Source organism: Xenopus tropicalis, chromosome 1 (assembly GCF_000004195.4).
Source record: "Xenopus tropicalis strain Nigerian chromosome 1, UCB_Xtro_10.0, whole genome shotgun sequence".
Classification (NCBI taxonomy): Eukaryota; Metazoa; Chordata; class Amphibia; order Anura; family Pipidae; genus Xenopus; species Xenopus tropicalis.
In genome coordinates this window covers 71,541,424-71,553,490 of record NC_030677.2, presented here as the reverse complement: position 1 = coordinate 71,553,490, position 12,067 = coordinate 71,541,424, and positions in this window count along the sequence as shown.

Here is a 12,067-nt window from a genome sequence, read left to right as displayed (position 1 = left end):
ATTGGAAACGAAAATTGTGGAAGATCGCAAATATCACGAAAATGCTTACGAAAAAATCGTATTAGTCACGATAATATCGTATTGGCGATCCGAAAGTCACGAAATTTTCGTACCGAACAATTGTAAACAGCGGTAAAACCTTTCCGATTTTTTCGTGCAAACGTCTGAAAAAGTCGTGCACCGTACGAAAAAGTCGTGCGGACGCCCGAAAAAATCGGCAAAAATACGCTCGGAGCGTTCGGGCCTTTGTAAATGTGCCCCTAAGTATAGACACACAAGCACTGACTTAAAAGGGGTTGTTCACCTTTGAGTTAACTTTTATTATGATGTAGAGAGTAATATTCTGAGACAATTTGTTATTTGTCTTTATTATTCGCATTTTCAGTTCAGGAGCTCTCCAGTCTGGAGTTTTAGCAGTTATTTGGTTGCTAGGGTCCAAGTTACCTTAGCAGCCAGGGAGTGGTTTGGATGAGAGACCGTTATATGATTAGCAGAGGGCCTGAATAGAAAAGAAAGTTACAAAAAAATAACAATAAAACTGTAGGCTCACAGAGCGAGTTTTTTCCCTTAATTGTTCCTCACCTATGGAAAGGGGACATTTTCTCGGGATGTTAATATATTAAAGTGGGGGTGTGTACTTTTTATTTACAATTTCTAAAACACCACCAAGACCCTTTTGTCACCTGTCTTTTTCTACATTATTATCGGCAGTGATCAGCAAATAAGCTTCTCATAATCAATATAATCCACTAACTTCTTTTGATTAAAAAAGTGTGCAGTGAGTGCAATGTTATAAAAAAAAAACTGGAGTGAGCTGACTACTCCTGCATGGTTTCAGTGGTGCATGTAAGTCAGAACCAGCAGTGCAGAGAATAGCAAAGAACAGGCAGGTCACATTTACAATAACTATAAATCACTGAATTTTTTAAATGAATGTACACAGGAAATTCACAAAATTCCAGATCTGTGTTTACAACCCATTTAACTACTATTTGCTATTGTTGGAGAACATTTCACTGTACATGGTGACTCCCCTAAATAGCTCAGGGGCCCATTCTGGAATACTGACCAATAGGTTAAGAAACCCTGACATTAGAGGTTTCCACTGTCTCCTTGCTATTTTCTGGAAAAGCACTCACTTATTATTAACTCCTAGAGGTCAAAACCATATACTGTGCCAGGTTCTATACTGAAGTTAAACATATGTATGTAAATAAATATATATATATATATACATAGACACTGTATATCTGCCACAAAGCTCAAGTTATTCCCTTGGTTTTAGAAAACCAGTTGCGAACCATTGCAAGTGCAAACAGGAGTTCTATTTCAATCTTGGGGAAATCAGATGGCCCAAGGCAGATTTAAGTAAGGAACTACCTAGAGGATGTTTATTTTCACTGAGGTAATGTAGTTTGCATAATAAGTTCAAGAAACCTGATTTCTTTTTGTAGGGTCTCCAAATAATAATGAAAGAGTTTTAGGACTATGCAAAGGGAATGAATACTGTTAGAAGAAAAGCTCTTAACACCTTAGAACCAATTAGCCTTTATTCAAAACTTCATTATTAGGCTAAGAGTATGTGGGAATTTGAGTTTGAGGCAATGGTTCATTGCCCCGCACTGTTTAATTTCTGGTAAAAGGAATTTAAAATACAGAGCTTGGGCAATATAGATAATACTGTTAATACATAGCACTAGTGCCATTTGAAAACCTGTGGGGGGGGCGGAAGCCTTGTTTTGAGAAAAACTCCAGGATCACCATTAACAGAAGGATTCATTTTATAAGCTCAAAAGAATAGTAACATTCTTTCTTCATTGAACCCAGAACACTGTGATACATATAAACATGATTATTTTTAACATTTACACTGCCATACATATTCTTTCCATAAGCTCATATCTATTTTAACAGGAAAGGGCATACTGTACTTTCATTATTCTCTTTCTTAAACGTATTTCAAGGTCTAGTACTAGACCTTGCTGATTCTTTTGTTAACATGAGAAGTGCACTATGCCAAATACGGTTTCCCAGTAATCTTCTCCAGAAATGTTAATGCCTGACCTTGTCATCTCCTTGAAATCCCCTGTCTTTAGCATAGTAAAGAACCTGAGGCTAGGATAGCTATTCTTTCTCTCAATCACTCCTTACTTTATACACCTGAGATGTTCACTTGGCTTTCACATAAAAATTCAATTCACTCAAAGATCTACTTCTCCGGTGACTGAAAACTCCTAGTTCAAATAGTTCTTTATTCTCTAGAAAAATATGCCTTTGTGATTTAAAAGTTAAAAATAATAATATTGCTACAGGGGCAGCCTTTTCCTTTGTGGTCTCATTTCAGCTGGTGTTTTCCCTAATTGCAAGACATTTGTGGATATCCTAGTCTGGCTGATGGTTTGGCAATTTATCGGTGGAGAGTTAATATTGTAATGTAGTCATTAATTATTACAGAAGCTCTCTGGTCCCTTAAATGTTCTACCTTTGTTTACCTGTTTAAAAGATAAGTAAGCCTATTATTTTGCAATCCCCTAAAATTACCCTAAATAACTGCCAGAATAACACATCTTTCTCCCTGCATTCATTTGTTTCTCTATTACAAGCAGCTGAACAATATTCCTTTTACTGTCTTCCTTATCAAGTTTAAAACTTCACCCCCTTTTGCTTTCTGAGCTTTGCTTCTTTCTCCGAATATGAAGACCTCAAAGAGGTGACTACTGGGCATGCTCACTGCCTCTGCTCCAATTAAAATTAATGAGCAGAGAGAGAAGGAGGGCTCAGAAAGCAAAAGGGCTTCACACTAGAAAAGGAAGTCAGTATAAGAGATGCTGTTCAGCCGCTTGGAACAGAGAAATAAAATCATTCTGAATGCAGGGAGAAAGGTGGGAGATTTTGAAAATAAAAAAGGTGTACTTATTCTTTAACAGATGCTTGGTTACAGACCCAGGGTGCATAGCAGATGATAGATAAGCCCTGTAGAACACCATTGTATTCTTCAGATCTTATCTTCTATGTAACCTGGGCCTCTTTCTACTTTTTCAGACTGCAAGACTGCCCCCATGGCTACACAGTAGGACATTTATACATGTATAAACAATAACAGTGCATAGGTTTTACCAGTGCAGTGCAACATTACAGTACATTGTAATTACTTTAAAACACTTACATTTTTTTATATTAAGGCTTCTTTAAAGTTTCAATGCTGATCCCTCATCCAACTGGACCTTTGAAGCATTACACAACTAAGTAAGTATGTATTAAGGGCTCATTCAACAGATTGGAACTTATTTTCCCAGACCTCTATCTTGTGGATAAAAGATAGGGACTATATTGCAGGTATTTATTGCATCCAGGAGTTTACACATTACATATATTCTGGCCAAATTAGCTCTATCTGCAATATTGTGAAATTATTTGCTTGTATCTCAAAAGGAGATTGTATTTATGTATTGAATAATGCTATTTATCCACTGTTTTCAAAGAGCTACCCTAAAGACATATCTTGGTGTCCCTTGGAATTTAGTATCAGGATGTGAGCCCTCATACCACTAGACTTCCAGCAAGCCATTCTAGTTTTTTATTTGTTATTAAAATCTCTGAAACATTTGAAAAAAAAAAACATGCCCTATAATTTCATGGTACTGATTACTGTCACTGCTGTCTGCCATACAGTAGGCGTTAAGAATAGGGAACACTGGGTAACCAGTGTGCCTCATTTGCCCATCTAAATTATGAGAATATTAGGTGGAGGGGAAGCCTACATATATATAGCACTGCTGGACACTGGCAGAGCTGTATGTATGGGTGGAAGTGCAGGTCTTTGGGTGCAAAGAGCTACAGTATGGTGCAAAGTACTGGGATATACAAAAACATGGTGGTTTGTGACTGTTAATTACTTTTTTTCACTTTGCACCCTGCCCTGCACAATGTAAACAACCCCTTATATCTTTTATCCATTTCATATGAAGTGGACAAGATGTTACAACTGCATGCACCTTCTTGTATCTTTGTTTGCCATCTTATTATTAATTTATTGTTAATGAAACATTCAGGGTTAAAGCCTGCCCCTTGCACCAAGACCTATATAACTAGGGGGACTTTTTAATAAGTAGAGAGTATGAATCCAGAAGAGTTGGACTAGGGGGATTTTTGTTTTTGACCATTACTATATCTATGAAACTAGAAATATAATCTTGTGGTTACCATCTCAAAATATTCATATGATTTGCTAAAAAATTTAACTTTACAAGCTGCATATAAGTTTGTAAATGATCCCTACTATCACAGAAGCATGCAAATGTTTTCTTAGACTACGCAGTGCGTATTTTTTACCGTTATAAACCATTACAAGTCAATAATCACATATTAGCAATACCTGAGGCTTAATTGGATTTCCTCTTATCTATAGTCTTTTCCGTGCAAAGTGTATTGGTTTAATTAAGCCATGCACAGTAGTGTTTCTACTCATTCTAAGAATTCTTCCCAATACTGGCTAAAACCAGAATCTGCTGCTTTGTTTATCGAGAAAGTTCCGAATTACGGAAAGGTCATTTGCCATAGATTCCATTATAAGCAAATAGTTTTAATATTTAAAAATGATTTCCTTTTTCTCTGTAATTAGAAACCAGTACCTTGATCCCAACAAAGATATCGGCAGCTATAATCAGCCCGTATATGGCCACCTTTAGGCACAATTGTGAGCATCTGCTAGCATTGGGGACCAGTTCACTGACCTGTTAGTAGTTCCACTGGGGGTGTTATGCATATTATGCCTGTAATTGTAAGAATACCATCCAAGGGAAAAAAGCATCTGAAGCATTTATGAAATGATATATGAGTGTACCGAGTAACAGCACCCACAGAGACTGTGTAACATTCTAAAAACAAAAAGCTATTATTTTGCTTTTAGAACCACTGCACCCGAGTTTATTTGAAAGATCAGCTCTGTGTGTGATACAGAGTGAATAACCCATCTTCCACAAATACAGCAAGGGCCCTCCTGAGTGAAAGAGTTGCATTGGAACACATGCTAAGTGGGAGTTGCAGGGAGTTGTAACTTGTCTGGCCAAGCCTGAGGATCTACAGATATCCAGAATGTGAACAGCCCATCAACAGGCCACTTTTGCCCTCTAGTGGGCGTAACACTGGTTAATCTTGTAAATCTTCCCACTGGTGGGAATGGGAGAGTGGAGGTTTTAATAGAGGCTGAATGGCAAGAAATTTAAATTCCCCCCCCCCCCACTGAAAGTCAACACTTTCAAAAACACACTTCCAGTCATTTTTCAAGGATTTTCCCATCATTCCATAGGTCAGTCTTGCCCTCTAGTGTTGGGAGAGCAGGCTTGCCACTGGTTAATCTTGTTATCCTTCCCACTGGTGGGAGTAGGAGAGTGGGGGGAAAGGGAGAGCTCTGCTGGGGGGAGCAGGGAGAGGGGGGGGTTAATAGTGTCTGAATTGCAAGAAATTTAAATTCCCCCCCACTGAAAGTGTACATGTAAAGAGTCACCAGCTCATGGAGTCTCTTGGCAGTCTGTAAGCATATTGCAATCTTTAGCTCTGAAATGAGATTGATCATATTTATTATGGCAGGGGAGTTTTTTTTCCCCTATTGTAAAATTGTGAATATATTTAAACATACTTATGCTGCATAATATTATGCAATGTACAGTAAGTAGTAGATTAGGGCTTTGTGGCCTTTATTATCTTAATAATGTAAAGCTATTAATGTTTACAATATCCTGCTCCAATTGTGTTGCACAGCTCAACAATACCAGATTATAGTTTGTCCATTTGACGGCAGCTGCTCCAGCTGCAGTACAAATCATATACTATATGTGTATATAACAATGGGTTATATTCTTAAATACATTATATTAAAGCACTGGCCACTGTTTAGGTTCATTGGACTGGGTTTTTTTTTTCCATTAGTTAAGGGAACTGTGCTACAGTCTGTATATGACTGATGCTACCTATGACCTTTCAAAATGCTTTTGTACCTTATTTAAAACTGCCTTGTGCGACTATTTGTTCTGTTAGTTGTCTGCCATTCTACCTATCATCATGTTTATCGTCATAATTTCCAAATTAAGGCAAAGCCTTTCGCAACTACTTAATGATCCTAAGTAATCATGAATTCAGACTTACCACTGTGCCATTTAATAATTGTCATTATTGTATTTTCTCCCTATCTCAAAATAAATCCATGGCAACCACAAGTTTACGAGTCTCTTGGCTGGAGTCATCTATTAATGCAAGAGCATAACATAATGCCAGACTGCAACAGACCTATGACTGCTGCAGTCAAAACAGAAAAAAAAGCCTGTCTGGGTAAACATTTGCCTGAACCTGTAGCACAATAAATGGTATAATCTTCCTTTGAAATATGTGGTGAGCAAAGGCTTTGTCTTTCTCTTGTTGCAAAGATGCATTATTTGTAACCTGGAATAATTTTCCCCAGGGCTATTTGCTAAATGCTCTGTAAATAGGCACAAAACCTTAGACAATATTTATGTGATAGGCTAGATACACCCAGCAGATTTCCAATATGCATAAGCCTTAAGTGTTCTTATAGGTACTCATTAATCAGCAAATTTGAGACCTATAAAACCTCAAGCAGTCATATATGATATGCTATATAAGGCAGACTCTCTGCAGAAGGACCTGCACATCATTTCCTCTGATAAAGCCCTCAATGGCTCAAAATGCGTCAGGAGGAAGTGGCCAGCAAGGGGGATGCAGACTGGTAGATTACACTATAATGTGGTTTGTGATATTTATTAATTGGTTTATTGACTTGATATGCTGGGATTCCTTGCACCAATAAAACTTTATGAGAAGGTTACTGAGCACTAGGGTTATTACTTGATATTTAAAAGTACATTGAGGAATTCAGGGTTTTTAGAAGATGCCTCCGTGCAATAGATTTGGTTCTTGTGATTCATGACAAATTATCCATAAGATTCATGACAACAAAATGAGAGCCTTTAAATTGCAAATTGCAAAACAGCATAGGATGCCTGATGAGCACTAAATCACATGCTTTTAAGATTTTATTGATTTTACTGGTTTTAACAAAAGGCTCAGGGTAGGCCCAAATGAACTGTAAATATTTTTACAGCAGCTATAGACTTTACAGTTTACAGAAAATAAATGTTGTATTGTATAAGGATTATCTGAACAAGACTGTATTGAGAACAGAATACTAAGAAGTGTATTAGGGCTCCACACAGTGTGTAAAGTGCAAAAAAAAAAGGCTGCAATTGCCCATTTTTTTGCACTTTGACCATTGTATGGCGCATTTTGCAAATAGCCGAAGGCGTCTGTGCTCTGGACTGCTCTTTGAATAGATATAAAAGGGGCAGACAGGGGGCACGTAGATGTCGGCAGGAGGCACAGCCGTCCCTTAGCACTTTTGCACTTGCACCCCTGGGGTCATAAATAACCTCTTTTATCTGTTACAGTACAGAAATTATAATTTCAAGCTAAAACATCAAATTGCCATTGGTGTAACCTTAGCTTCCTCACCGGAGTTCCATGAGTAATTCAGTCTCAAGCCTATGCCTGTTCATGTTAGTCAAGTTGCCTGGCTTCAAATTATCTTGCTTGTAAATTGTGAGCAAGGTCTCCGTTCCAGTGCTGAACTGTGAATTCATAATGAAGGTGGACACAGACAAGTAGCTGTGAATTAATAGTGACCTAATGGCACTTCTGTTAATAAGCAGAGCAGTGCACCACTTCCTAACAACACTTAGATCAATGACACTGAGATATTTCCCCTGACTAGTATTCTAGCAAATTGACTTCTTATTATCACTGAAGGAATATCATATTTTCTTTTTTAGGTAGCCTTCAGAGCTTGTTTCTTAAACAACTACTTTCCCTGGACATAATAGTTAGATATGTGTAATTACAATTTATCCTCCCACATCCATTCAGCGGTCTCCAAGTTTAGAGATTCTTTATCCTGTTTCCATGAGCAATCATCAGCAATATCTCCCACTTTGTGAATCTGTCTATTCCTTTTGGCTGATTACAATGTAACAGCATCTGTCTGTAATGTGATGCCTTAATCTTTTTTTTTTTTGTATTTCAGCAAAACTTTATTGAAGTTGCATAATAATTGTTACAGTTACATTTATAATAATTCTTGCATAATAGGCTATTTGCAAATATAGATTAAATTGTAGTAGTACAAAAAAAAGAAGGTAAAAAGAAAAGAAGGGAAACAGAGAGCAAGAATCTTATAAAGCACAAGGAAGTGATTGGAGGAGCCATGGACTGCCTATGGAGGAAAAAGAAGGGAAGCCATGTGGGGGTCAGACAGAAAGAGATGAAGAAAAGAAAGAAAAGGAGAAAGCTGAAAGAAATAGGAAGCCTGAGGCTGGGGCTGGCTGGCACATATATGGTAAGTGGTAGACGTATCATAGGGGTACAATTGTAATGTTAGTATCAATTTACAATGCATTATGGGATTGTAGGTAAGATACCCAGGGTTGCCAGGTCATCACAAACTCCTGTTGTTTCTCTCGTAGCGAGGAGGTAATCTCCTCCATTATATATATATCTTTTATAGCAGTGAACCATTCTTCTATAGTAGGTGGGTTAATATCCCTCCAATGTCTCGGAATTAAAATCTTTGCTGCTAGCAGCATTGGTAATAAAAGACTGTGTTTAAAAATGTATTCAGGCATATCAGTACAGTGTAGAAGTACTAATTGAGGGGTAAGTGTTATCTGGCAACCCAGGATATCTTGGCATGTTATTTGTACAGTATTCCAAAAGTGGGACAAAACTGGGCAGGTAAACCAAATATGGGATATAGATCCCTGGTCAGTGTGGCATCTCCAACATTTATCATTTGGTAATAAACCCATTTGGTAGAGTTGGGATGGGGTCCTATACCATTTTGAGAGGATCTTGTATGCATTTTCCTGATATCTGTTACTAATGGAACATTTAGCTATAAGTCTGAAAATCTTCCTCCATTCTTCCTCCTGCAGGTCTAGTTGGAGTTCTTCGTTCCAGGCACGTGTGAAATAAGGAAAGTTGGGATATTTTTTTGATAGTACCAATTTATAGAGCCGTGAAATCAAGTGATTGTTAGGTATTTTAGAGTCGCACAATTTTTCAAAGTCCGTGGGGGTTCTGTTTGCTTGTTGTAGGTTAGGGTTCTTGTATAGGTAGTGTTTTATTTGGGTATGTCTCCAATGGTCTCTGTTGCTCCATAGTGAAGTGTTAACTTTTATCATGGAAGATTGACCTGGAGGATCCAGCACATGATGCAATTGTATGTTTTGTAATCCAAAGGCAGAGGGGAGGCCGTTGTCTATTAAGCCAGGAGGATATTCCGGGTTTAAGCTTAATGGAATCATTGGAGAGGGATAAGGGACCAGATTGTATTTCGGATTGAACCGTCTCCAAAATGTAGTTAAGGCTTGAATCTGGGGGTTGTTACCCACGTATACTTTAGGATGGATGTCCTTATTCCATAGAATGTTTTGTACAGGGATTGTTGCCCAAAAATTTTCCAATGTTTTCCATTGTTTGGTTACAACAGCCTGTGCGTGTTCAGTTAGCTTAGTCAGTAAGGTTGCTTGGTGATAAGAAAAAAGGTCAGGTAGGCATAAACCCCCTGAATGTTTAGGCATATATAAAATGGATTTCCTGAGCCTGGAACGTTTTTTGCACCAAATAAACCTATTGATAGTTGTTTCCAGTGTTTGAAAGAAACTTTTTGGTAGGCAGATGGGAAGTGTCTGGAAAAGATAGAGGATCTTGGGTAATATCGACATTTTAATTATATTGATCCTACCCGTCCAAGTGAAGTGTTGAAGGTCCCAGTTCTGAAGCAACTTCTCTACTGTAAGAAGCAGGGGTTTAAAATTATATGAGTAAATATTGGCTAAGTTCTGCGGGAGAAGTATTCCCAGATATCTAATTTTGTCGCTCTGCCATTTAAACGTAAAGTTCATTTTCAGCAACCTTTCCGTTTGTTTGGGTAAGTAAATTGGTAGCACTTCTGATTTGGACATGTTGATCTTATAATTAGAAATGTCTCCATAAAGTTGTAACTCCTTCATGATGCACGGCATAGAGATATGGGGTTTCGTTACACACAGCATAAGATCGTCTGCAAACACTGCTGCTTTGTATTCATGTATTCCCACCGTCAAACCTTTGATATCTTTATTTGCTCTAATGGCTATTAGCAGATGTTCCATACATAAGACATACAATAAAGGGGATAACGGACAGCCCTGCCTAGTCCCGTTTCTGATATGAAAAGGTTCAGACCTGATACCATTGATTTTTACCTGCGCCGTAGGGTCTGAGTATAAAGCCATTATTTTGATGCCTTAATCTTTATGTAAAATTGGTTGCACTGGTTTTAATGCAAGCATTCACATGGACTGACAGACCTATTCTATTCTAAATTTCCTTTTATTTCTCCATCTCTTCATTAGGCTGGCCACCTAATACAAGTCTGTCAGCACCCGTGAAACATGTATTTAACTAGCTATTTTGAGTTAGAAAAATCACATGTATTTTGTGTTAAATTCAAGTGTGTAAGTATGTAAATATTAAACCTTTTGTATATATTGGAAATGGCATTTGTGTTAGCTGTATTGCTGTGAAGGCTTTTTAAAATGCAGCTTATCTGCAATTGCAGCTTTAAACTTAAAGGAACAGTAACACCAAAAAATGAAAGTGTATAAAAGTAACTAAAATATAATGTGCTGCTGCCCTGCACTGGTAAAAGTTGTGTGTTTACTTCAGAAAGTCTACTATAATTTATATAAATAAACTGCTATGTAGCCATGGAGGCAGCCATTCAAAGGAGAAAAGGCACAGGCACATAGCAGATAACAGATAAAACACTATTGTATTCTACAGAACTTATCTGTTATCTGCTATGTAACCTGTGCCTTTTCTCCTTTTTTCCAGCTTGAATGGCTGCCCCCGTGGCTACACAGCAGCTTATTATATAAATTATAGTAGTGTTACTGTAGCAAACACACCAGTTTTACCAGTGCAGGGCAACAGTGCATTATATTTTTATTACTTCAAAGCTCTTTTATTTTTTGGTGTTACTGTTCCTTTAAAGTATTCCCATACCTGTGATCCAGATGGGTGTGGCAGGTTGCACCTCCAAGGGCAAGGGCATATGGTGCATATATCTGCATCTCTCAGCCCTGTATTTTTCCTTGCAAGGCAGGGCTGTGAGTATGGGCACACAGAGTGGAGCGAATCGGAGACTCAGACAGTTAATGTAGTGTGCATTGTAGGCAAGCGGATCCACTTCTCTCAGCCTGAAGGAAAAATGCAGGGGGAAGCGGATATACACGTGCCCTTGCCCTAAAAGGCAGGCCAGCAGCACTTCTTGAAATTTAAAGGGAATGCTGCATTGCATTGTGGGAACTCTGACTCCTATAAAAGGCTGGAGGGTTGGGCAAGCAAGCAGTTATTGGAAAGCACAAGTACTGATTCCAAAAAAGAGAAGCTGTATGTTATGAATATCAGTCTTTTTGTAACAAAGTCTGCTTTGCAAGTCTATGAAGTGTGTTTAATAAGAGTCTTGCTTGTTTGTGTTTTATGGTGGGCTTTTAAATAACATAAATAAAAAGTTTTGCATCAAGACAAGAATTCTTTTTGTGAACATGCCTTAAATGGTACACCATCAGTTTCTCTACTAGATATCCATCAAATGTGGTCAATAAAGGAACTTAGGGCTGATTCACTAAAGTGCGTTAATTTTTATCGCACGCTTTTTTGCATTAAAATAGACGCGAAAATAACGTGTGATTCACTCCAGTATTACCACGTGCGTTAGGTCGCACATCGCATGCGTTAATTTGCGCACAGAAATAACACTAACACATGATTCACAAACACTTAGATGCGTTAAATATCGCATTAGTCTGTGCGAAAATTAACACCTACTTGGGGCAGGCGGTAATTATAGAAAAGTACAGTTAATGAGCTTTTGGCAACACAATAAGGACTTTGCAGTGTGATTTATTCAAGTCTGTGTTGGCCCTAGAGTGATGTAGCCTCCAGTTTGCAGGGA